The sequence below is a fragment of the Ursus americanus genome, chromosome 20 (genome assembly GCF_024610735.1).
Source record: "Ursus americanus isolate L20-20 chromosome 20, mUrsAme1.1.p, whole genome shotgun sequence".
Classification (NCBI taxonomy): domain Eukaryota; kingdom Metazoa; phylum Chordata; class Mammalia; order Carnivora; family Ursidae; genus Ursus; species Ursus americanus.
The window spans coordinates 25,394,976-25,419,148 of NC_142146.1; positions in this window are offsets into that span (position 1 = coordinate 25,394,976).

A 24,173-nucleotide genomic window follows, 5' to 3' on the forward strand; every position below is an offset into this window, starting at 1 on the left:
TCTTTGCTTAGTGTGGTGCAATATAGGATACCTTTGAAAGACTTTGCTTATTAATAAATTTACAGATCAGAAAATTGCCTTTGTCAAGCCGTATACCCTGATGTTTATTCAGGAAATATGGTCATCATCTGGGTTATAGGTTTAGTGCAGCCAGTAAATAGCTGTGTAACTTTAGATAATCCATTTCACCGCTATGCGTGCAGATTATTTATTTTAAAAAATTGAACCAAATGGTCATTTATCTCCAACTAAGATCCAAGTGGAGAACTCTGCCATCTGAGCGGCAATATGAAGCCAATTCACCTTGAACATATTTTTAACTTAATAAATTCTAGCATCAATAATAAGCCAAGCTATTATAATAAATATATCCACTGACTGGATTTTGAACAAGCAATGGTTTGTTAAATCCAAAAATTGCCTATCGTGGGGGCTATTCTTTCCATATATCAGACTGCATTTTACCAAACGCTAAATCTACTGCCATAGAATAAGTAGAGTCTACATAGGTCTTTACCTCTTTACAACCGTGACATTGCATTTGAATGAATCACATGAAACTTCCTGCACAACTTCTTAACCTAGTTATCTAAAAAGAGAGTACGCTAAATTAATCAAAATGTGTTATGAAAGTAAATACCAGTCTTCACCCACTGGGTGTTCTTTGGGCCAGTTAGAATGTCATTTAGTAAACGGCCAAATGCACAGCTTAGCGAACTAAATCATAATCTGGTTACCCAATTGAGTACCTCTGGCTTCCTTAAGCAGCGCCCTGCGCCAGGGAACTCTTGCAGCAGGGGCACGTGCTCTTTGCATTCACTATCCCTTAGAAGAGTCCATGGTTGGGGACCTGTCCCACTCCCTTCTCCACGGTCTTCTAAGAACTTCATCAGAGTTCAATATCCACTGTGCCTCCCCTACAAGTAGCTTCAAAAAGCAGCCCTCAACTTTCAATCTGAGAACTGGATAGTGAATCTTGGGCTTTGGCCCAATTTGATTTCTAAACTCGTAAAGGCACTTGATACAGTCCCAGAAACTGGTGGGCATCATGAGGGAGGGAGGGAGGAGTCAATTGTACCTGGGTGGGGGGTCTCGGGAGGAAGGTTTAAAAAAGGTTTTATAGATAAAATAATGCTTGAGAAGGCTTTTCAAAGACAGGAGGAGCCAAGGAGGTGAACAAAAAGATGCACAGGCTAGAGAAATAAACCAGGACCAGATCATGAAGGACCTGGCACAGGAGGCTACAGAATTTGAACTCCATCCTATGGATAATGGGAAAATCCCTGAAGGTTTCTAAGCATCAGGGTAATACGATAAAATTTTGCATTTTACTAAGATTGTTATTTTGGCAACAGTGTGGAGGATAAATTATGGGCCAGAATGGAAACGGGGAACCAGTCAGGAGACAATTGTGGTAGCTACGACAATGCCAGTTTAGCCAACACACTATGACAAAGTTCCTTGCCAGAAATCACCTCCCACCCCAACCCTTAGGCGGGTTCACAAGCAACAGGAAATTTCACACAGACAAATGCCCCTAATCTGTACATAGATGCTTCCAGGCAGTAATGTTAGCTCAAGTTGTATTTATGAAATGCGTAGAGCTAGATGAGAATGCTTTCCTTTTTATTGATTACTTTCAATTACACGTTACCTGGGATAGTCTTCTGCCAGATACGCCTTGTGATTTAGATCAGTGCTTCTCTATCTGTGGGAAAGGACTGGGCTTTGTGTTTTCTTTTTCCAATCTGTTGCAGACTGACACTTGTGTCAAATACAGCAATGGTAAATTACGAGACAAGTGAAAAGAAAAAGCGGAAGATACAAAATGCGAGCCCTCTTTCTAATTTTATTGAGCAAACGTGAAATAATTCTGTCAAATTGCTGTCAGAGTTTCTGAATGTTTACTTCCGGAGTCTGCCACAGACCAGTAGGAGTTTGCAGACTGGCACAAGTGCACAGACCACACTGGGAGTAGCCCAGGTCCAGATGGGCATAGCGAGAGGTATGGAAGCACAGGAAAATTGATAACCTCCAAGAGCATCGCAGACCCCCCCTCGTTTAATCTCCCTGAAGAGACGGAATAATGATAGTACTAAAACTATTAGACAGAAGTGGTCAGACACAACGTCCACATTTGTATCACAAAACAATTTAAACAAAGCAGCATTTTTATTAGATTTGGGTCGTTGGGGGGGTTTCCCTCCTACACAACTTTGCTTTAAGCAACCACTGAGACCAATATTTAAACATGTTAGCGCTGATGAGCAATGCCAGAAAAAATATAATCAAACAAAGTGACTAAATTAATAATTTATACACTAACAACTATGTGAAAATATAAGGCATGAGGAATTCAATTAGAAAAAAATGTAATCCAAATTAGAGTGCGTCCCAATTAAATTAGATTCCCCAACAGTGCTGTAAGTTTAGTTAAAGCCCATAGCACTACAATGACCTTAACATCACTAATGGCAACTTGACTTGGAGCGTATGTGGTATATTTGAAGCACTTTATAAATACTTCTGTGGATGCTGGGCTTCAGCTTAAGTGGTAATAAGACTCTTCCCAGATTTCTCTTTATAGTGTAATAATAATAGTTATTTATTGAACACTGGGTATGCTTCAGAGACACTGTCTCTTTGAATATACCCCAATAACCCTGTAAGATAAGTATTCTATTCTCTCATTTTAAAGATAAGAAAATTGAGGTTCAGGGAGGTGAGTGCCTTGTGAAAGGTATACAGCTGTGAAGAGTGGGGGCCAAGTCGAAACCACATCCCCCTGACACCAAAGGCTGTCCTTCCAACCAAAAGGCTCTGAGACACTCTGCGGACATCACCAGCTTCGGTGGAGTTTGGGCCTTGAGACTCTAGACTGCTTGGCTTTCTCAGCTTTGTCGTCCTCGAACCTCACTGGGTAATGAAACCCCTAACAAGGTGCCACCATCCAGGGCACCCCTATCTCTGTACCTGCTAGTCTTTTTTTTTTTTAACTTTTTATTTTGTAATAACTTTATACTGATAAAAAAAAAAAAGTTGCAAAAGTAGTACAGAGGATTCCCCTAAGTCCTTTATCCAGTTTCCCCTAATGCTAGCATCTTATGTAACCATAGTACCATTAATGAAATTGGGAAATTAATATTGTTAATAGTATTAATTAAGCTTTAGACCTTATTTGAATTTTGGCAGCTCTCCCGTCAATGTCATGCTTCCTGTCCCAGATCCAGTCCAGGATCCGTCATCACATTTAGTTTTTCCCTTTCCTTAGTGTCCTCCAACCTGTGACACTTGCTCAGTCTTTCTTTGTCTTTTATACCCTTGACAATTTTAAAGAGTACTATCAGTTATACAGTATCCTTCAAATTAGATTTGCCGGATGTTTTTTCCTGATTAACTTAAAGCTGTGGATTTGGGGGAAGAACACCTCAAGGGTTATGTGCTCTTCCCCGTATAGGAGGGCAGAGGACACATGTTGTCAATACATCTTATTATTAAGTGATACTAACCTTAATTAAGATGTTGTCTACCAGGTGTCTGCACTGTAAAGTTACTATTTTTTCACTGTGCAATAAATAAATATTTAGTTGGGGGAAGATGCTTTGAGTCATCCTGCCAGACTTTTTAATGTTGACATAATAGGTTGCTTGTTAATTTTGACATTTATGACACTGACTTCGGAATCACTCTTCGATGTGACTGCTCAGAAGCTGGTTGGGGTGGATGATCAGAGAACAAACCTACTCATTACGGAGAAGGAAGAGCAGCATCTAGGGGACTGGATGAGGGGTAGAGAGACAAAGTGAGAATGGTCAACAGAGAAAAAATAAAGTACTAGAGAACCCCAAGAAGAGACTACAAGTTGTCCTGCACCCCTTTTTCCAACATTCCTTTATTCCTGTAGTAATTTAATCCCCACTCATTCTCAAGTTTTAGCAAAGCTGGTGACCTTTCAGCTTGAAATTATATTTCCCAGTTAAATATGGCCCCGTGACTAAGTTCTCAACAATGCCATGTGAGCAGGAAGTGCTGGGTGCATACCATCAGGACATTTCTTGTCCTCTTTCCTTCCTCTGTGACCCTAGAACAAAACTTCTTGCTGGTTTTGTATCATGGACCAGTTTAGCATGCTGGAAACTCCCTGAGACCTTAACAGAATGATGTTTTAAATTCATAAAGGTACAAAGGATTATAAGGGAAATCAATCATAGTGAAATACAGTTGTAAAATATTTTTAAATAAATATATAATACATTATGTACTTCTTTATTGATAGATTACATAAAAAGATTTCACAAGGGGGTCTAATGACTAACATAGTTTTAAAGTGATGAGTATAAATGGTACTTTGAGATAACTGCAGTAACTATAATGTGATATGAAAATACCTTGACTTTGATTGGTGACAAAGTCACTAGTCCTGCTACTACTACTACGGTTTGCTGCCTATAATTGAGAGATAATGGTACATTTCCTTTAGAAGTTTTCCTACTCACATTCATAGACATCCTGAATTCCATCCATAGTCCCCAGAATAGAGAATACTGGAGCCACAAGATGGAAGAAATTCTGAGCCCCTGGATGACCTTTGGAATAGAACCACCTGTCTGCCCTAGTTTCCCTCCCTATGCATCTCTGGCCTCTTCCTCAAAAAGAGAGAAATTTCAATATTGTTTGAACCACTTTGCCATGCTTTTTTCTGTAAATATCTCTTAGTTATAATAGTTAAGCTGTAGGGCACGTAGGTGGTTCAGTCCGTTGAGAGTCTGACTCTTGATTTCGGCTCAGGTCATGATCTCAGGGTTGTGGGATCAAGCCCCGCATTAGGTACCATGCTGAGCATGGAGCTGCTTAGGATCTTCTCTCTCCCTGTGCCCACCCCCACTCCCACTGATGCACTCTCTCCTCCTCTCAAAAACAAAAAAATAGTTAAGCTATACTCCAACTCAGCAGTTCTTAAACTTTTTAATCTTTAGACCCCTTTACAATCTTGAAAATTTTATTGATGACCTCAAACATCTTTTGTATGGATTATATATATATTTACCATGTTAGAAGTTAGAACTGAGAAATTTTTATTTTTATTCATTAAAGATGACAATAATAAACCCATTACATGTCAGCATAAATAACATTTTTATGAAAACTAGCTGTATTTCCCAAAACAAACAAAAAAATACTGAAAAGAATAGGCATTGTTTTACATTTGTGAAAATTTCTTTAGTGTCTTGTTTAATAGAAGACATCTGGGTTCTCATATCTGCGTCTGCATTCACTATGTTTTACTTTGTTGCTTTGGTTCAAGTATATGAAGAAAATCCAGTCTCACACAGGTACGGGAAAGAGAGGAGATTTTTAATAGTCATTTCAGATAACTGTAGGCATTCTTGTTTGATACTGTACTAAAACTTGACAAGCAGTAGTTTCTTATGTTCGTTGTAATGTGGAATGTGAAACCATATCACTGAACTTTTATACTCTTTTATAATCCTTTAGTCTGTAATTTGAATGGCTCTCTAACCCTTATGTGACTTTATAACATCATGAATTGGGCATTCTGAATATATTGGCTCACTGAGCTATGCAGATCTTCTAAATGTTGACACATGTCATTATACAATATCAAAGAATAACATTGGTAACATTACTGTAGGTCTCATCAAAAAAAAGTTTTTAAGAATTGAGAATCTGTCAGGCTCATGGTGGTGGATACGAGTCTTCCAAAATTATAATTTTCACTTGAAAGCTCAAATGTCATCATTGGCAACAAATACTGTCAGTTGTTTTCCTTGAAGTGACAGGCTTACTTACTTCATTTTTGAGGAAATGTCTGCCAAACACCATAGCTTGTCTATCAGTCATTCTTTCAAGTAAAACTGGTTTTCCATGAAAAAGTGGCTAATTCATCTCCCAGCTCCAACAATTGCACAAACCCTTTTTCTTGAGACAACCATCATGCCGCAGACATGCCTTATGGGTGCTTCTCATTTTGTCACCCAGAGTTTTAGAAACACAGATTTGTGGGTCAAAATTTGAGCCCCACAACCAGCTTCTAGCTCAGCAGGGAATCTGTTTCTCCCTCTGCCTGCGGCTCCCCCTGCTTGTGCTCTCTCGCTCTCTCTGACAAATAAGTAAAATCTTTTTAAAAAAATCAAAAGTAACAAGAAATGAGTCAGTGTGATGTTTAATGCTCTTGAACCATGACGCTAGCCAGGCCAGTCCCTGGGACAGTTAGGAACTTGATTCTGCAGGCTGCCCCTGAGCAGGCCAGCCCCTGGGTCTCATTAACTTCCCTGACCACTCCTGTCAAGGCTTCAACTAGCCAGTAACGGCTCTCAGGTTTATAGTGTGGAGACCTGGCCCTCATTTTTCTTATTGTTTCATCCATGTAGCATTACCCCCATATCCCACTTCTTTTCTGTCTATTTTCTGAAACTGCTCTCAACTCCACCTCTGTCCAGGTGTTTTGTGGTGGGATGGGTAGGGCCATCACATGACCCAGCTCTCAGGCCACGGCTGATCAGTGCAGAGGTGGGCCCCAGACCATCTGTGCCCATAACCCCTTGCTGAAAATGTTGACCATGGGATTGCCAATGGTCAGTCTTTCTCCAGATGGCTGAAGCTGTGAGACAGAAGCCAGGAATTCTCAAACTTGGCATGCATTAGAATCTTGTAAACCAGACTGCTAGGCCCCACCCCGGATTCTGATTCTGCAGGTCTGGGGAGAGGGCTGGGATTTTACATTTCTAGTGAGTTCCCAGGTAAGGCTAACGCTGCTGGTTTGGGGACCATAGATTGAGATTGATGTGAAGTTCCAGAACTATAAGCGTTCAAGATCAGAGTTAACATCACACAATTAAAGAGGTTGGGGGAAAAAATCTGACTAGAGAGATAGAGAGAGAGAAAGAGAGATGAAGAGAGAGATGGAGAGAGAGCACGCACGAGCCTGAAATACAGAGGTGATATTCACAGAGACTATCCTGGAAATTTTCAGAGGCTGTTTCCAGTGGTTTCTGAATCCCAGCTTCATGCCTGTTTTTGGGATTCTTGAAATCCCCTGGATCCTTATCATAAAATGGGAGTTAAAGTTGGGTTTCTCAAATAATCCAGTCAAAAAATGGGCAGAAGACATGAACAGACACTTCTTCAAAGAAGAAATACGAAAGACTAACAGACACATGCAAAAATGCTCAACATCATTAGCCATCAGGGAAATACACCTTACACCAGCTAGAATGGCAAAAATTAACAAAACAGGAAACAACAAATGTTGGCGAGGATGTGAAGAAAGGGGAACCCTCTTACACTGTTGGTGGGAATGCAAGCTGGTACAGCCACTCTGGAAAACAGTATGGAGGTTTCTCAAGATTTTAAAAATAGAGTTACTCTATGACCCAGCAATTGCACTACCAGGTATTTACCCCAAAGATATAGATGTAGTGAAAAGAAGGGGCACATGCACCCCAACATTCATAGCAGCAATGTCCACAATAGCCAAACAGTGGAAGGAGCCGAAATGCCCTTCAACAGATGAATGGATAATGATGTGGTCCATATATACAATGGAATATTATTCAGCCATCAGAAAGGATGAATACCCACCATTTGCATCGACATGGATGGAACGGGAGGGGATCATGCTACGTGAAGTAAGTCAAGCAGAGAAAGACAATTATCATATGGTTTCACTCATGTGGAACATAAGGAAATAGCATGGAGGACCATAGGGGAAGGGAGGGAAATCTGAAGGGGGAGAAATCAGAGAAGGACACGAATAATGAGAGACTATGGACCCTGGGAAACAATCTGAGGGTTTCAGAGGGGATGGGGTTGGGGGATGAGGTAGCCCACTGATGGGTATTAAGGAGGGCATGTGCTGTGATGAACACTGGGTGTTATATGTAACTAATGAATCATTGAACATTACATCAAAATCTAATGATGTACCACACAGTGGTTAACTGAACATAAAAAAAAAAGAAGAAATAAAAGACCTGTTCAAAATAAATAAATAAAGTTGGGTTTCTGCCCCCATTAAGCCCAATATCTTCTTAACTGATACACCCTCCCAGAACCAGCCCCACAAAACTGGCTTTTCCTGAAGGTCTATCTGGAGCCATAAGCCAAGGCGTGGAAATAGGATGGATGTCATGAAGCCTCTCACAGACACCTGGAGCTTCAGCCAACATCTACATCGAAGTTAGTGAGGAAGACCCCCAAACACCAACAGTGTTCTCTGCTTGTAGCTCAGGGGGTGTATAACGGATGGGAAGGTAGGCTCTGGGTGAGAACGCACTGGTGTGAACCTGGCTCTGCTACTCGCTGGCTGTATAATCATGAGCGCTCTAAGCACAGTTCCTTATCTATACAGTGAGGATGACAACAGGACTACCTCATAACATTCCTGTGAAAATGAAGCGAGATATGCAGGGCAGCTCGGCACAATATCTGGAGCATAGAGAACACCCAGTAAATGTTGATTATGGTTATTACTAATTCTTGTTTCTGGTCTGTTCTCTCTGTGATCTTGTGTCTATAGAAGCAAATGCATGGACCCTGGTCTGTCTCTGGTCTCTGTCCTCTGGATTTGCCTCTTGTGCTTGATCTCTCCAGGCTGTTATCTCATGCACAGCTCCTCCCTCCAGGTCAAGCTCTAAGGGATCTAGCTGATGGTTTCACCAGGAGACAGTTCAGGCCTCCAAGCCAACGTGGTTGTAATTCCATCAAAGGTTGAGAGTCTTCAAGGGAGTGTTTTGGCCCCAACCATCTGGCAAGACTTCCAAAGCAAAACAAGGCCTGGGAAGGTGGATTTCAGCAAGCTGGTAACAAGGGTCAGCTTACCTGTGCTGAGGTACAAAGATGATAGAAGTAAGGTGAGGTGGGAAGAGTTCTGATCCTAGGTTCAGGTGTTACAGTGGCTTCTTATGCAAAGTCCACGGCTCCAGGTATGGGCATCTGGGATCAGGTACAGAATCCAATAAGGGATAGACCCCATTCCAGCTAGAACACCAACAATGCCAGACTTTGTCATCACCTGCCACTCAAGTATATTGAAAATCAATCATGGTCTTCCATTTCTTCTATTTTTAGCTTGGTAGGCCTTGTGTCCTAAAAACCCAGGAGAGCCACCTGTCACAGGGCCAACCCTTATGGGAAGTCAACCCTGGCATTCTAATCATGGATAATGCAGAAAAACTGTTAACCCAAGTTCTATACCCTGTGAATATTTCCATCCATCACCCTCATCTTTGTCACTCTCAGAAATCCTCTCTCATGCCCTCATATGCTTTTATGGCCTTGTTATTCTTCCCCCAATTCATCTGGCTTCCCCTACCATGTTGGTAGCCAATATCTCTATGTTCTCTGGGACTGTTTGTCATGACTAAAATGTGATCCTTCTCCAGGAACAGTGTCTCCCTGATAACCTTCTCAAATTGAAGCTATGGATTCTCCCATGATCCCATCACCTCCCCTGAGCTTTCTCATTCAGCTATCTCATTCATTCCATGGTTTAAGTTACCGTCTATGTATTGATGACTACTAAATCTTTCCATCCCATCTTTTCTTCTGGCCACCAGACTCATATATCTAACTGTTCTTGGAAACACCTGAAGTTGTCCCATGGATGTCTTAAAATGAAATGCTCCAAACTTCAATTCTTAGAACTGCAAGCTTATTTTTCCTCTTATGTTCTGTACCTCAGTGTATGGCCACATAGCAAAGAACTAAAGCTTTCTGCCAGCAACTAACACCAACTTTCCAGCCAAATGCCAGCTATGGAACCCACAGAAACTATGAGTTGACACATGTTTATTGTTGTTTAAAACCGCTAATTGAACCAACTGAGGTAATGCATTATGCAGCATGACACTGGCACAGGCACTGGAACACAGCGGTGTTGAGAAATGGTATCCCTTGCCCTCATGAAACTTACAGACTACTCATGCCCTAGTCTTTCCTTCACAATCATCAAAACATTGGCACCTGATCACAGCCTACTACCTCAGACCAAGTCTTACATTGTCCAGTAAATATCAATGGGGAGGATCATTCAATACCCCTGCCTCACAGCCTCTGAAGCTCTTCAGTTCCTATAATCTACACCTTCTCTATTTCAGCAACCCACTCCTGTGATCGTGCTGTGGTCCCGTCCTCAGCTATAACTGAGCCATCTGTAAAAAGTTCAACTCTAATAGGCAACTTTTTTATTTTTAAGATTGTATTTATTGTTTGACAGAGAGAGAGAGAGAACAGAAGCAGAGGCAGAAGCAGACTCCCCACCGAGCAGGGAGCCTGATGTGGGGCCTGATCCCAGGACCCTGGAACATGACCTGAGCCAAACCAGATACTTAACCGACTGAGCCACCCAGGCATCCCTAATATGCAACTTTTTTTAACCACAATGACTAGTTCTCCTCACTTGGTTATTTCTCTACTCTTATACCTGAACTCCTTAAGAGATCCAGGTCCAAGGAGCACTCCTGTTCTCTCCCAACCAATCAACCCCTTCCTCATTTTATTCCCTTCCTTATCCAGGTTAGATCCCACAGTGTGTCACATTAACCACTTTTCTGCCAGAACCCTTATGTAGGCTTTCCTTTTGGTCCCCAGACTTGGATATTTTCCACACCTACTGGTGCCCCGCTCATCCTCCTCAGCACTAACCCCCAAACCCAAAGATTGCATACAATGAATACCTGCACATCTGTTTCCAAAGACTTTTTCCTGGCTATGGAGGGACTTCACCAGAGTACACAGGGCAGGTTAGAAGTGCTGAGTTAATGCTCCTGGAAGCAGCCCTCAACTAATGGTGGGTGAGGACTGAACTACTCAAGTCTAGCCAAACCTGTTCCAGACTAGCAGAACCTTCCAGTCAACCCATAAATTCATAAGAGATAATACATGATTGTTGTTTAAAGCCACTAAAATGTGAAGTTGCTTGTTATACAGCAATAGCTAACTGATGTATGTGGGGAAAGGCAACAAAGGACTTGGCTGTGTGGTGGGAGTAAAGTATCCTCAAAAGGCATAATTCATTCACAGTATCCTCAGATTTCTGTGTTTCATGTAAGAAATCACTACTGCTGATGATGGGATGTTTTCAGCCTGTGTGTCTAAGTAATCTTCATTCAAAAGACTGATGTGTGACCTGCAGTTCTTTCTACAATGAATAGAGCAATAAAGAGATAGAGAAATCAAATAGCAAAAAAAAAGAATTCTGCTGTGCTGTTCTAGACACAGCTGCCCTAATAGAGAAATGTGCAGTTTCTACTTTCCTTGCAGTTTTTCGGTTCAGAATTACTTTAAAATAAATCCCAATGAAAGCAGTAATCAATTATGTCAAGAAGAAAACAAAGTTTGATCTGAAAATACTAACAGAATCTAACATTTTAGAAATAAATTACTGTGTCATGTCCTGTGGCAACATTGTATCAAATTGTTTAAAGATAAATTGTGTCATCAGCTCCTGGGTGTCTGCATGTGGATTATCCTTGTTGTAGATTATCAGGGGCAAACATTTAATTTCAGGTTTTTGTCCCTCTTCTCGGTGTATTTCTCTACCACCGTTTTGAATACTATCAGTCATAGCATGGGAAGGGGACAGAAATTTAGTGAAATACAGTGATAATTCACTTATACTGCATCCTACAAGAATAAGGTGTTCAATATAAGTAAATTTCCAAGATAACTAAAAGTTATCCAAGCCCCCCTGCTTTTTGGAAAAGCTGTAACCATTCTGATATAAATTTTGCTAGAACATATTTTACATTTTCTTTCCTGATGAAACAGAATGTGCTTTGCTCCTTAAACCTTTATTATACAAGGTGCTTCAGTAGATGTTGAAAGGAGGCAAAGGTGAATCACACAGGATTCGAACCTCAAGTGGCTTACAGTTGAAGGAGCGTGGATAAAAGACATGTACCTAGATGATTCTCGTCATAAGGTCATGAGAATTGTAACGAACAGTGAGATACAAATTCAAAGAAAATATTGAATGCCTTTAGTGACATGATAGAAGGCTTTGTGGAGTTGGCTCTTGAGAACAAGAGGGCTGAGCCTGGCGTGAAGCTAGTGAGGTCCTTGCCCCAAGAGCGAAGCCTATGGAAGTACCCAAAACCAAGCAACCAAGACATGTAGTATTCTAATGTATAATTTTTAAGAGTCAAAATTAACACAAAAATATCTATAATGAACAAAATCCCAAAATTTTAAGGAAAGACTGGGGAGGTTACAGTACCATGCAAAGCCCTCTTGGAGTCTGAGGCAAAAGGAAAAATCAATAGAAAACTATTTGGTTTGGTGACTAAAGAGCCCACTAACGAGGAAGTTATGCCATTTTCTGAAATTATAGTCTATTGTGAAAAAATAACAGTCTACTACAAGGAATGATCATTTTTGTGATCATTTGCCTCTTTTTACAATTTTGGCCACCACACCCTGAGTGGAATATCAAGAAGGTAGATTGCACATGCGTCAATGACTTGCTGATAGGAGCTGATATTGGCCTCAGGCACTTTGTCTTCTAACTGATAGTATTTTTAGATGGAATCTAAAACCTTCAAGTTGTGAGTCAGAATATTGGGTCAGAACTGTACTGCTCTAATAATAACATTAACGTGTTTTTCTCTACACTTCCCGCTAGAGACAGCTCTCTCTAGGCAGCCTGAGGCATCCATCTGCCTTGGGGGGAATTGGGATTGTTAAACAGGAATGGAAAGAAAAAGAAAGCTATAGTATGGCCTCTGACTTGGAAAATAGAATTTTTAAATATCCAGGTAGACTTAAAAGCTGGGCCTTATCAAAACAATAGGAATTTTTAAACTCCCTTATCTCCCCTTTTAACTTCTCAAGGGAAAAGCTGACTCTGTATAGAGTCTCAGAGTGTCTTCCACGGTGAAGATAAGTATCCCATCCACATTCATCCAAGGCCATGGGGTAGAGGGGATGCTCTAGGTAAAGAGGATATTATATATAGGAAATGGAAAGCCCAACACTTGCAGCTTCGCATACAAAGGGATTTAGGGAAGTGAGAAACAAAAGAAGAAAGAGATGATCTCTTCTGGAAATAGCATGTTTGAGAGTGGAAGGATATGAAGACCAGAGGGTATTTTTCCAAACACAGTGTGAGGGCATAGGAAAACACTGCTTCACAGGCTGTGCTGACTCCAATTTCAGGGACAGCCCCATTAAAGTCAAACAAGAGCATGGTTAGGCAGAGTAAGAGCCTGGGTTGATTTTTTCTGAGTCTAAGGTGTGGAAAGAACTTGAAGGTTCTCCCATGGAACCAAGAGGAGATAGAAAAGAAACTGAGTTGAAAGCCAAAGGGCTTTCTGGAACTCACCATAGCAAGGGACAAGGTCACCACATAGCAGAGACCATGTGTTAACTGCCTAAGCCATGACCAGGGGAGGGTGTGCCAATGTGAACCATGGCAAGGCCAAATAAATAGGTATGCCTATGGATGCATAGGTATACGGTGGATGGTCACCTATGGGAGACTTCCAGGTCCTAACCAAGCCAGGAAACTACTCTCAGTTACACGCACTACCCCTTTATCAGTTTGTGTAATTCAGTCTATTCTCTTGGTCTACATGGTAGGATGCGACCATGTAAACAAAGGACAGTTCTACAAAGACCAGATGAGCCAGAAGACACCATGAGGTGGACACTGTCAGTGCTCTACCCAGACCCTCTTGGATTCATTTACAAGTTCTGTGTATACCAATACCCATCCACCTACACTTCAAGTGTGCATTCACTTCTAATGCCTTTGGAGGGATGCCATCAGGCTACTGGAGCAGCTTTATCCACCTGCTACCTACAGCGAAAAGTGTCATGGGAGTACACCTTAGGCAATGATTCATGGAGGAGGGGGATGCGTGAATGGAATAGGAAAGCCTAATCTCTTCACCTTAGGTCCTTAAGTTGGGACTACTTTGAGAAATAATTTAAGATTACAGAGTTCCCCTGCAGGATCACGTTGAGGCTACCATCCACCTGCCTTTGCCTGAAATTTCACCATTACTTGGCTGGCTCCTCCTTCTCCTCTTTTATTGGTTTCTCCTGTTTGTTATAGTGGCTCTTGTTCTTTTTGAGTTTCCTGAGATAGATGCTAAATTGATTTATTTTTATCTTTTTCAATATAACATTTAAGTCTATGAATTTTCCTCTGAGTGCAGTTTTGATATAACACTGTGAGTTTCAATATAATGTTAATATAATAGTCATGTATTTCTAAATATTCTATAATTATTGTCTTGATTTTCCTCTTCAATATAGAAGATAAATTGGAAGACTGCCTTGTAATGTGTTTGTTTCTATTTGGTTACATATAAATAAATATCTACATAAAAACCTGTACGTGAATGTTCATAGCAGTGTTATTCATAATACCCAAAAACCAGGAACAAAACGATTGTCCATCAACTGATGAATAGATAAATGAAATGTATTATACGTATATAATGGAATATCATTTAGCAATAAAAAAGAATGACCTATTAATACTGCTCTAACATGGATGAGCCTTGAAAACATTACCCTAAGTGAAAGATGCCTGTCGCAAACGACCACATGTTATATGATTACATTTATGTGAAATGTCAAAAATAGGCAAATCCATAGAGACAGAAGTAGTTTAGTGGTTCCAGGACTGGGGGAAGAAGGGAATTGGGTGTGAATGCTAATGGGTATAGGGTTTCTTTGGGGGGTGGGTGAAAAAAATGTTATGAGATTAAATAATGATAAATGGTTAAACAACTGTGGATATACAAAAAACCACTGAATTGTGCATGTTAAGAGTGTGTTATATGAATGATATGTCATGTTTTATGCTATATGAATTACATGTTATATGAATTTTATGTTATATGAATTATATGTCAACAAAGCTATTTTTTAAAGATACTGTTGTAAATGTTTAAAAAATTGGACGCTCCTATATCCATATATCATAACCCTAGGATCCATACCCATATATTCTGTATTCATAAATTGCTTGCTCCTATATCTATATCCAGAAAAAATATATAGATAGAATTTTTAAAATACAGCATACTTACATAAAAGTGCACAAATAGGTGTACAACTTGATAAATTTTCTAATGATGAACACACCAGTGAAACAACTACCTAAATCGATATAAAGGACGTTTCTGTCACCAGCAGCCTAGAAGTCCCCTGAGTACTCTCTCCAGACACTACTTGGGAGCATTTCTTTAGAGAATCCTCATCTCGAGGTCTCAAGGTCTGCTTCTGAGAAACCCAACCTCAGACAGTGTGGACCCAAGGGTCTTTTTTATTTGTCCACACCCAAATAAATGTCCAGAAGCCATTCTTAGGGAAAGAGAGGCAGAAAAAAGAAATCCAAGAAGAGTCTAAGCTTTTACCTGAAGGAATTATAATTAGAAGTTATACTTTGAATAACCTGAGTGATTAAACTGAAAGGAAACAGCTGAACCTGAGAAAGACTGAAACAGTAATTAGGGAGTGGGCATTGTCACAGCTCTTCAAGGGCTGGGGGACCATGAGGAAGGTCAAAGCAGAGATAGGAAATAAAACTACTACCAGTTTCCCTGCACGTCTGATGCCAGGTGAGTTCATCAGGTAACCGCATCAGAGAGACACTATGTAAAGCACAGAGCTCATGGCCATGAGCCCACTGGAGGGGGAGTTAGTCAACACTGTCTTGTACTGTGACCCTAGACAAGTAATTTACCGCCTCTTGGCCTTTAAGTCCTCAACTATAAATAAAAGGAAAAAAAATGCTGAATTCTATGTGGTTTCCACATCAATGGGAATCTAATTGTAACTAGGTCAAAGAACTTCCACTTTTACAACAGAAAAGGCAAATACTCATCCATATAAATGACCAGCACAGGTTAGGTTCCAGCCTTAGAGAAGCTGTGATGGAGATGCCTAAGACAGGCTTCCCCAGGGCAGAGAAAGGGGTCAAACTCCCCAGTTGCCTTCAGCTGCCTAGGACTCACAGGATGCTCTTTGAGGAGGCAAGTCTGCTCCTTGGTGGAAGAATATGCTCCGCTGTCCCTTTGACAATCATCAAAACCCCTAACCTGGTGGGAAAGACGTGGACTTGGTCAGCTGTAATGAATACCACACTGGCGAGATTGCTCCTACAGGAGAGTATTCGGTCCTAATGTTGTCCAGTTTAATAGGATGGTAACACCCACCTCAACAGAAAACGAATTCAAAGCTCCTCTGAGTAATACTCAAGATCATTCATGATCTGGTCCTTTATACTCCTTTAAAGTCATTTCCCATCAATTCTGCATGCTGTTGGTTCACAGAGTAGTGCTCTGTTATTTCCCCAAAACATGCCCTGTGTTTTTGCACCTGCTTTCTCTGCTTTGGACTTTTTATATATTTTATATTCAAGAATTCTGATTTTGCTTTAAGAGGTCAGACTCACTTAACAGGCAAATGGGTTGGATGATGTTTTTAAAGAATGCAGCTATAAAAGACAGTTTGGGAGATAATTGGAGAATTTGAATATGGCCTGGATATTAGATCATAGTAGGAAGTATTGCTAATGGTGTAATGGTTATGTAGTAGAATGCCCCTACTTTTAAAAGATGCACATGAATTATTTAAGATGGAATGCTTGATGTCTGTAACTTACTTCCAAATGGATCAGAAAATATATAAAGAGAAGATAAAGCAAGTATAGCAAAATGTTAACAATCGTTTTATCCAAATGGTAGGTATTCAGATGTTCCTCGAGTTGTTTTTTTCAAGCTTCCTTTACGTATAAAAATTTTCATAATAAAAGTTGGGGGGTGGGGAGAACTAAAGGCAGTTCTTGATGTTATCCTAAACCAACTGTAATATGCGAATTTTTTTTTAAGAAGTTACTTTAGATGTTATCTCCTCTGTGATGTCATCCTCAACCTCTGTATCATGGGCCCACATCTTACCCCGGTACAAGGAACAGAATAAGGCATTCTTGTTGACTTACATACAGTAGGATAATTCGTCAACTTTGTGTTTGGTTCTCACTATTTTTCCCCTCTCTCACTTCTCAGATGTAAGCAGGACTCAGGGGACTTTGGCCCAAAGTGCCAAACTTGGGAAAGAGTTTGTTAAACTGTGAAGTCCTATTTTAAGTGTTTGGTCAAGTTACTGGTATAAAAAAATTACTTTTACTGGAGTTTCGAACCCCAGCACTGGAAACTCAAGTAATCATAAGCAGTTTTATGAAAAAAAATGCTAAAAAAGAAGAGTCTTGAGAAGCAAAATCGAATTTGGATTCAGGAGAAGGTATTCCTGGTAGGATATAAATATGGCTTCAATAAATATGGGAAAGACAGAATGGCCGAAGTGTGTTTGTATGGCAATGAATGGAATTCATTCAGCATTCATTCATTCGGCAACTACCTATTGGTACCCACTGTGTACAAAGCAATGTCCTAGGGACTTAGGATAAAATGGTAAGTAAAACAATAGACAATGTCTAAAGCTCTAGATTAGAGGTCAGCAAGTCTCAGAGCTGTGGACAAAATATAGCCCACCACCTGTTTTTGTAAATTAAGCTTTATTGAAACGTAGCCACAGTCATTAGCTTACATTTTGTCTGTGGCTTTTGCACTATAATAGCAGGATTGGGTAGTTGTGACAGAGACTTTTGGCCCACAAAGTCTAAAATATTTACTATTTGGTCCTTTACAGAAAAAAAAATATGTTGACTCTTGCCTTAGATCACACAGTGTTGTGTGGAGACAGATATTAGTTAAAGAACCACAAATAAATTAAAAGTGTAGCTTTGCTAAGGGCCATGGGAATGCATAATAAAGGAACTTGACCTATTAGAACAATAAGAGAAGATTCCCTAAGGGAAATAAGAATCGAGGTCAAAGAATTGAGGTTGAGTAGAAGCTGATCAGAGGAAGCAGAAAAAGACCGTCTCAGGCACAGAGAATATCACACGCAGAGGCCCTATGGGAATATGGGGAGTTTGAAGGAATAAACAAACTTCACTGTGGCTATAGTTCAAAGCATGAGGGGAACATAGTACAGGGTGAGACTGGAGTGGTAGACAAGGGTCAGACCACAAAGATCCTGTAGGCCAGGTATGGAGGTTGTCTTCAAGCTTAGAGTAAAGAGAATGATATATTTTAAGCAGGTGAGTGATGTGATCCATTACATTCTAAAAAGATCTCTCAAGCTTCCTATGGAAGAGATTGCAGTGGTGTCATGTTCCTCATTGCCTAAATCCCTACTTTGTTATCCTATTTTGTCACTCAGAACTACAAAGATAAGGGGCCATGATTTTACCAAACTACCCAGGGACTTGAAGTTGTTGTCTCTGAACCTCAGGCCCACAGCCCTTTCCATCTTCTGTGTACCTAGCCAGCCTGGGAGCATTTTGCCTTAACCTAAGCTGTTATTTCCAGGCTCAACTGGCCACTGGAGGGATAACCTGTGTTATACCCCACTGGCCTGCTTGGACCAACACAATTGCCTGACACCATACCTATCCCAGGATCGAGCTTCCCCCGCTGGCCTTACCCATTTCCTGCAATCGGTCCACTGCCATTGCACTGGGTGTGTGGAGTTTCCAGGCTCTCAAGTCTTGTTGGTGTGGCTGATGCAAATGTTTATTCAGAGCTCCTGGCTCGTTTGCTTTTACAATTTGATGGCTAACAGCAGACCTCAACATTACTGATTATCAATCCCCTGCATCCTCTGCAACCCCTCTGACCACAGTGAATTGCTCCAGCGCCCAACCAGTTATGCAAACATGACTTGGAAGTCATCCACAGCACCTCTCTCTACCTCACGTCCAATCCATCACCAAGTTCTGTCCACAGTCAGCATAGCCCTCGAATTTGCCTGTTTCCTCATCTCAATGGATTAATTAACAAAGGTTTATATCTTGCTCACATTTCATGCACACTGGGGGACAGCCGTGCTCTGCTGCATGTTGTCTTCACTCTGTGACCCAAGCTGATGGAGCCACTTGTAACAAAGAACACGTGCACCTCTTGCTGTTCACAAATGCCCATGTCAAACATCACTGCTTTTGAAGAGTTTCATGTGTGCAGTCTTCTGACCCCCACTGAATCACACAAGATCTCTGCTTGACCTGTAACACTTCCTTACCAAGAGAGAAAGAGCCCACAAAGCCTACCCTAGGCTCATCACCTTGCGTGGGAATATCTTTCCTTGTTTCAGGCTCAGTGCTGCTCCTTTGTTCTGCTTAAAGTGTATGCTTCAAATGGCACCAACTTCACTGCTATGTTTGTCCTCCACAGGAAGGGGTTTGAGGGTCCTTCCACTGTAGCACAAAAGCGCTGTGCCTAGGTGATCTGCCCTGCACTGGCTGTAGGAGAGAACCTCTGGCTACGGGGGACCAGCACCCACTATTCAAGATGATCTTGCTAATCTCCTCCTATGTAAGGAAAGCATTTTTTCATCCAGTGTTTGACTTTGCTGTGTTTTCCCTGGCAATTCCGATACCAAGATGCCGTGGACAGAAGTATTTAGAGTCCTCCCCTGGGATCGATAACCAGTGCATGGTGCTCTGCTCCCCTGGGATTGGTAACTGGTGCAAAGTCCCCTGCTCAACAACTACCCTCCCTCCTCCATTTTATTGATCAAAGAGAGTCACAAATCCATGCCCGAGTTCAACAACACAGGAATGTATACTCTTCTCTCGGGAAGAAGAAATGCAGGAAGGAATCATGGGCTGAGCTTCAGAGACAGCATACAAGTCCCTGGGAAGTCTAGTCAACTCATGGTCCCCGTTTTGGGGTTCTGAGTAGCAAAACAGGTTAGCACAGTAGGGATTCAGGCAATGAAGAACATGACAAGGGACAGTCATTGAAAGTGGAGTACAGTTAGGGTGTTCATCGCAGGACATGAATTAAAGAGAAAAGAGACCTAAGTCAGGAAAATAGCCTCAACATGACCTATAGTAGTGGCAGAAACGAGGGAATAGCAACAACTATGAAAGAAGAATTAACAGAATTCCAGGCTATCATTTGCCGTAGGAAACATTTGTGTGAAATCTAGAAGGCAGAAGCGAAGCAGCAGTTATGCTGTTTTGTCCCCTGGAGGTCAGCACAAGGCGTGGGAGCTTATGGCAGCTCATGCAGTCACCGATCTGCACGGGGCAGCACCGACTGGCAGCTCCTCCAGCTCCCACCAAATGTCTTCCTTCAGCTTCTCTGAGTGCTCCCTCTCAGAACAGCACACCTCCATCAGTGGCAAAACGCACCATCTTCCCCCACAGGGCACACATAACACCAAAGCTTGGAGTTAGGGGCGCCTGGGTGGCTCAGGTCATTAAGTGTCTGCCTTCGGCTTAGGTCATGATCCCAGGATCCTGAGATCAAGCCCCACGTCAGGCTCCCTGCTCAGTGGGGAGTCTGCTTCTCCCTCTGCGCCTCCCCCTACACATGCTCTTTCTCTCTCTCAAATAAATAAATAAATAAATAAATAAATAAATAAATAAATAAATAAAATCTTAAAAAAAAAAAAAGGTTGGAGTTAGAGATGGAAAAAGGTTTCCATCCATCTTCACACATCTCAGATTGTCCTTGCTCTTGTCCGTGTCCATCTTTCCCTCCTAATGGTCTGGTTAACCGCTTTACGACAACTTTGGGCCCAACACCCTCAACAGCCCCGCCGGGCCCCACAGGGGTAAGTGTAACTGCCTTACTAGGTCACGCACAGCGGCTCTGTTTCTCCCATTGATCCTGACGGGACTGGCACCTTAATGCCTTTTATGTGATGACAGTGCTTGGCCTTAATGCATGGGTTGTTTGGGTTTTTTTTCTTTTTTTCTTTTTTTTTAAGAGAGGGGGAGAAGGGGTGGGAAGGGGAGAGGAAGAGAGTGAATCTTAAGCAGGATCCACACCCTGAGTGGAGCTCCACGTGGGGCTCAATCTCACAAACCTGAGATCATGACCATGCTTAACTGACTAAGCCACCCAGGCACCCCGGCTTTCTTTGTCTTTCTAAAGAATTGTTCTTCATTACAAAAGAAAGAGGTGCGTCTGAGTGAACTCACCCGTGGAAAGTGACAGCTACGATGGGGAAGTGCATGCCCACTTACTTTGTAACCATTAATGTAGTCCTTATGTACCAACATATATATGCTATCGGCTCAACCTTCCTCCCATGATTCATGCAGACAAAAACAGTTGTAGGAGACCTTGACCAAGCCTCACAGTGAGTCTTGCCAAAACATGGAAAATGTAACTAGTTCCTTCTTCTCACTCAGGTTTGTCTCTCACTGCAGACATAATTCTTGAGGCTTCTCTCTGCAACGTGCCCCCACATCCCCAGCATGAGTTCCCTCCCCTTGATTAGAAACAGAAAATGGCCAAGTCCAATGCTGACTTGTACTTCCCTTTCAGGAAGCTCTTATTTTCCTTCACCTTCCCTGGGTGTCCAAAGTCCCTTGACTCCTGTCCCCTACCATCAATACCAGTGATAGATTACGTTTCTCCCAAACAGTTACAGGGGTGACATGCATAGTTCACCCAGGATTGACCAACTTGGTGTACAGTACCATCCTATGACCCTTACATCCATACTGTGAAGCCTCCATTCACCAAATCAGGGGAATCCAGTTCATTCCAGAAGCTGCCCTCCCTTAACATGTGCAGAGAGACTCATTCATCTCATTCATGTTCCAGTGTTCTGGATCCTGTTGATGGGCGCGGGGTGGGGGTGGGGGGGTTATTGTTTGTTAATGGGACAGAAGGTCAAACACCTTATTAAGAAGTTTCATGAAATAATTTGGACTGATGTGTGGAGAGCTAAAATGGTCCAGGCAGCTTCAGTGAGGTGATGTCCCGGGACCGCTACCTCAGGCAAGCAGCGAAAGGAATGGGGGGAGGGGGGCGGTCATCCAGTCATGAATATATTAGGCCAGTGCTGTAGGAACTAACCAGCTCCAGGGTTTAGGATTGGTCCTTTAAAGAGGATGCCCACCAGCTGAATCCCAATATACAAAAAGCCATACTTGGGCTGATGTTGTACTCAGGGCACGCAGATTGATAGGTAAAGAAGAGTAGTTAACTGATGTCAGTAAAACTCACTCTAAGCCCTATCCATCCGTGAGCATAGACTTCCTAATACATCAACAAACTTGATTAGGTTCAGTTCAGGAATAATTTGGGCTTGAGCCTACAGATTGAAGGCCTTTACTACCTGCTGCAAAGCAGAAATGGGACAGGGAAAATATAAAGCTACGGATAATGGTTTTTCTGTGATGGGTAACGGTTTTGATTAGTTCTTCTCTAAAAGGGTTAAACCTTCCAGTGTCAATCATTGGGGAAAAGGAGGTCCTCAGGCAAGAAAGTGGAAGTTTGGAGGTGAATGGAGCTTTCCTGCCCCCGATTTTAAAGAGGGAGGGTTTCTAGGCATGAGCTTCTTTCTGGTATATGCTAGAATGATTGTTGACACCTTGAGAACGAGTTAGAGTGGGTCTGCAAGTCCTGAAGAGCAGGCCACGTTTTAGACCCCAGCTACGCGGCTTCACAGTACTCTTAGAATTTGTTATTGCTGTTTCCTGTTGTTACCTTTCACCTGGCACAATGGTTCTCAACTCTGGCTGCACATTAGAATCACCTGGGGAGCTTTTAAAACTACCTCCCCGCTGCGCAGCACTCGAATAAATTTAATCAGGATCTCTGAAGGTGGGGCCCAAGCATGATATATTCAGAATCTATCCCAATCTGTTTAAAGAGTGTGTGTGTGTGTGTTTATACACATACACATATATATGTAAATATAAAATCAGTGCGTGTATATATACATATCTATCTATATATATGATCTCTGAATATGCATTGTGTTTGTATATATAATCAGTGTGTGTATATATAACCTATATATATATGATCAGCATATGTAAGATATATATTTAATCAATACATTCACAAAAATGGTTATATATATTTATATATATATGCATACATATACATACATATGTGTGTGTGTGTGTAACACTCCAGGTGATTCTAACGTGCAGCCAGAATTAAAAACTGCTTTAGTAACCTTTCTTGGAAGCATTCCAACCCTGCCTCAACTTTGCTACTGAGACCATGTGAGGCAAATATGCAAAACCTGGATGATTGTGACAGTGGTTTTATTGAGAAGAATATCAAATGAGTTGGGGTGGCTAAAAATTTAGGGTATGAGATCTAGTTTCCCACCCCCATATAAACATTCATAATTTCTATGCGTATCGATGGTTTTCTAAAAGATAGATACAAGTTTTCTTGGAGTAACTCTCTGAAAATGACTTAATCTGTTTTAATAATTCTATGATAATATATTTTTAAAATTTATTTCTACCATGAGTTGTCAATATTTTAATGAAAAGAAAATGTGTCTGATGTTTGGTTTCCTGACAAGCCAAAGGATGATATTTAGGGGATGGTAAGAACCTCCTCAAGGCCTCTCAGCCAAACAACATGTATAACTACATAAGACCGGCCCTTCTCCCTTGCACTTTTCCTCCTAAATAATAGCTTATTTTTAAATTCCTCACCCATAAGCCACAATTCTCACTTTAAATTTTCACACTGGTTATATTTCGTGCAATAGGTAACTATGACACAAGGTGAGTGGTTTTTGCTTAATACTATCTGCTGATACTGGTTTATTTTATTGTAGAAATGCAGTATGTAATACATATAATATACAAACTATGTGTTAATCAACTGTTTATGTTATTGGTAAGGATCCCGGTCAGCAGGAGGTTATTAGTACGATAGTTTGGGGGAAATCAAAAGTTTTAAGCAGATTTTCAACTGCACAGGGGGTCAATGACCCAACTTCTGTGTTGTTCAAGGGTCAAATATATTGTGAAATAATTACCACAATAAGGTTAGTTAACACCCCATCACCCCACATACTTACCATTTGTTTTTTATGTGGTAAGAACATTTAAGATTTCCTCTTAACAATTTCGAGTATATGCTACAGTTAGTGCACTGTAACTATTCATTGTTAACTACATGCTGTACGTTAGATCTCCAGAAATTATTTACTTTCTAATTGGAAGGCTGTACCCTCTGACCAACATCTCCCCATTTCCCTCAGCCCCCAGCCCGCAGCAACCACCATTCTGCTCTCTATTTCTATGAGTTCGGCATTTTCAGATCCCACATTTAAGAGAACATATAGTATTTGTTTTC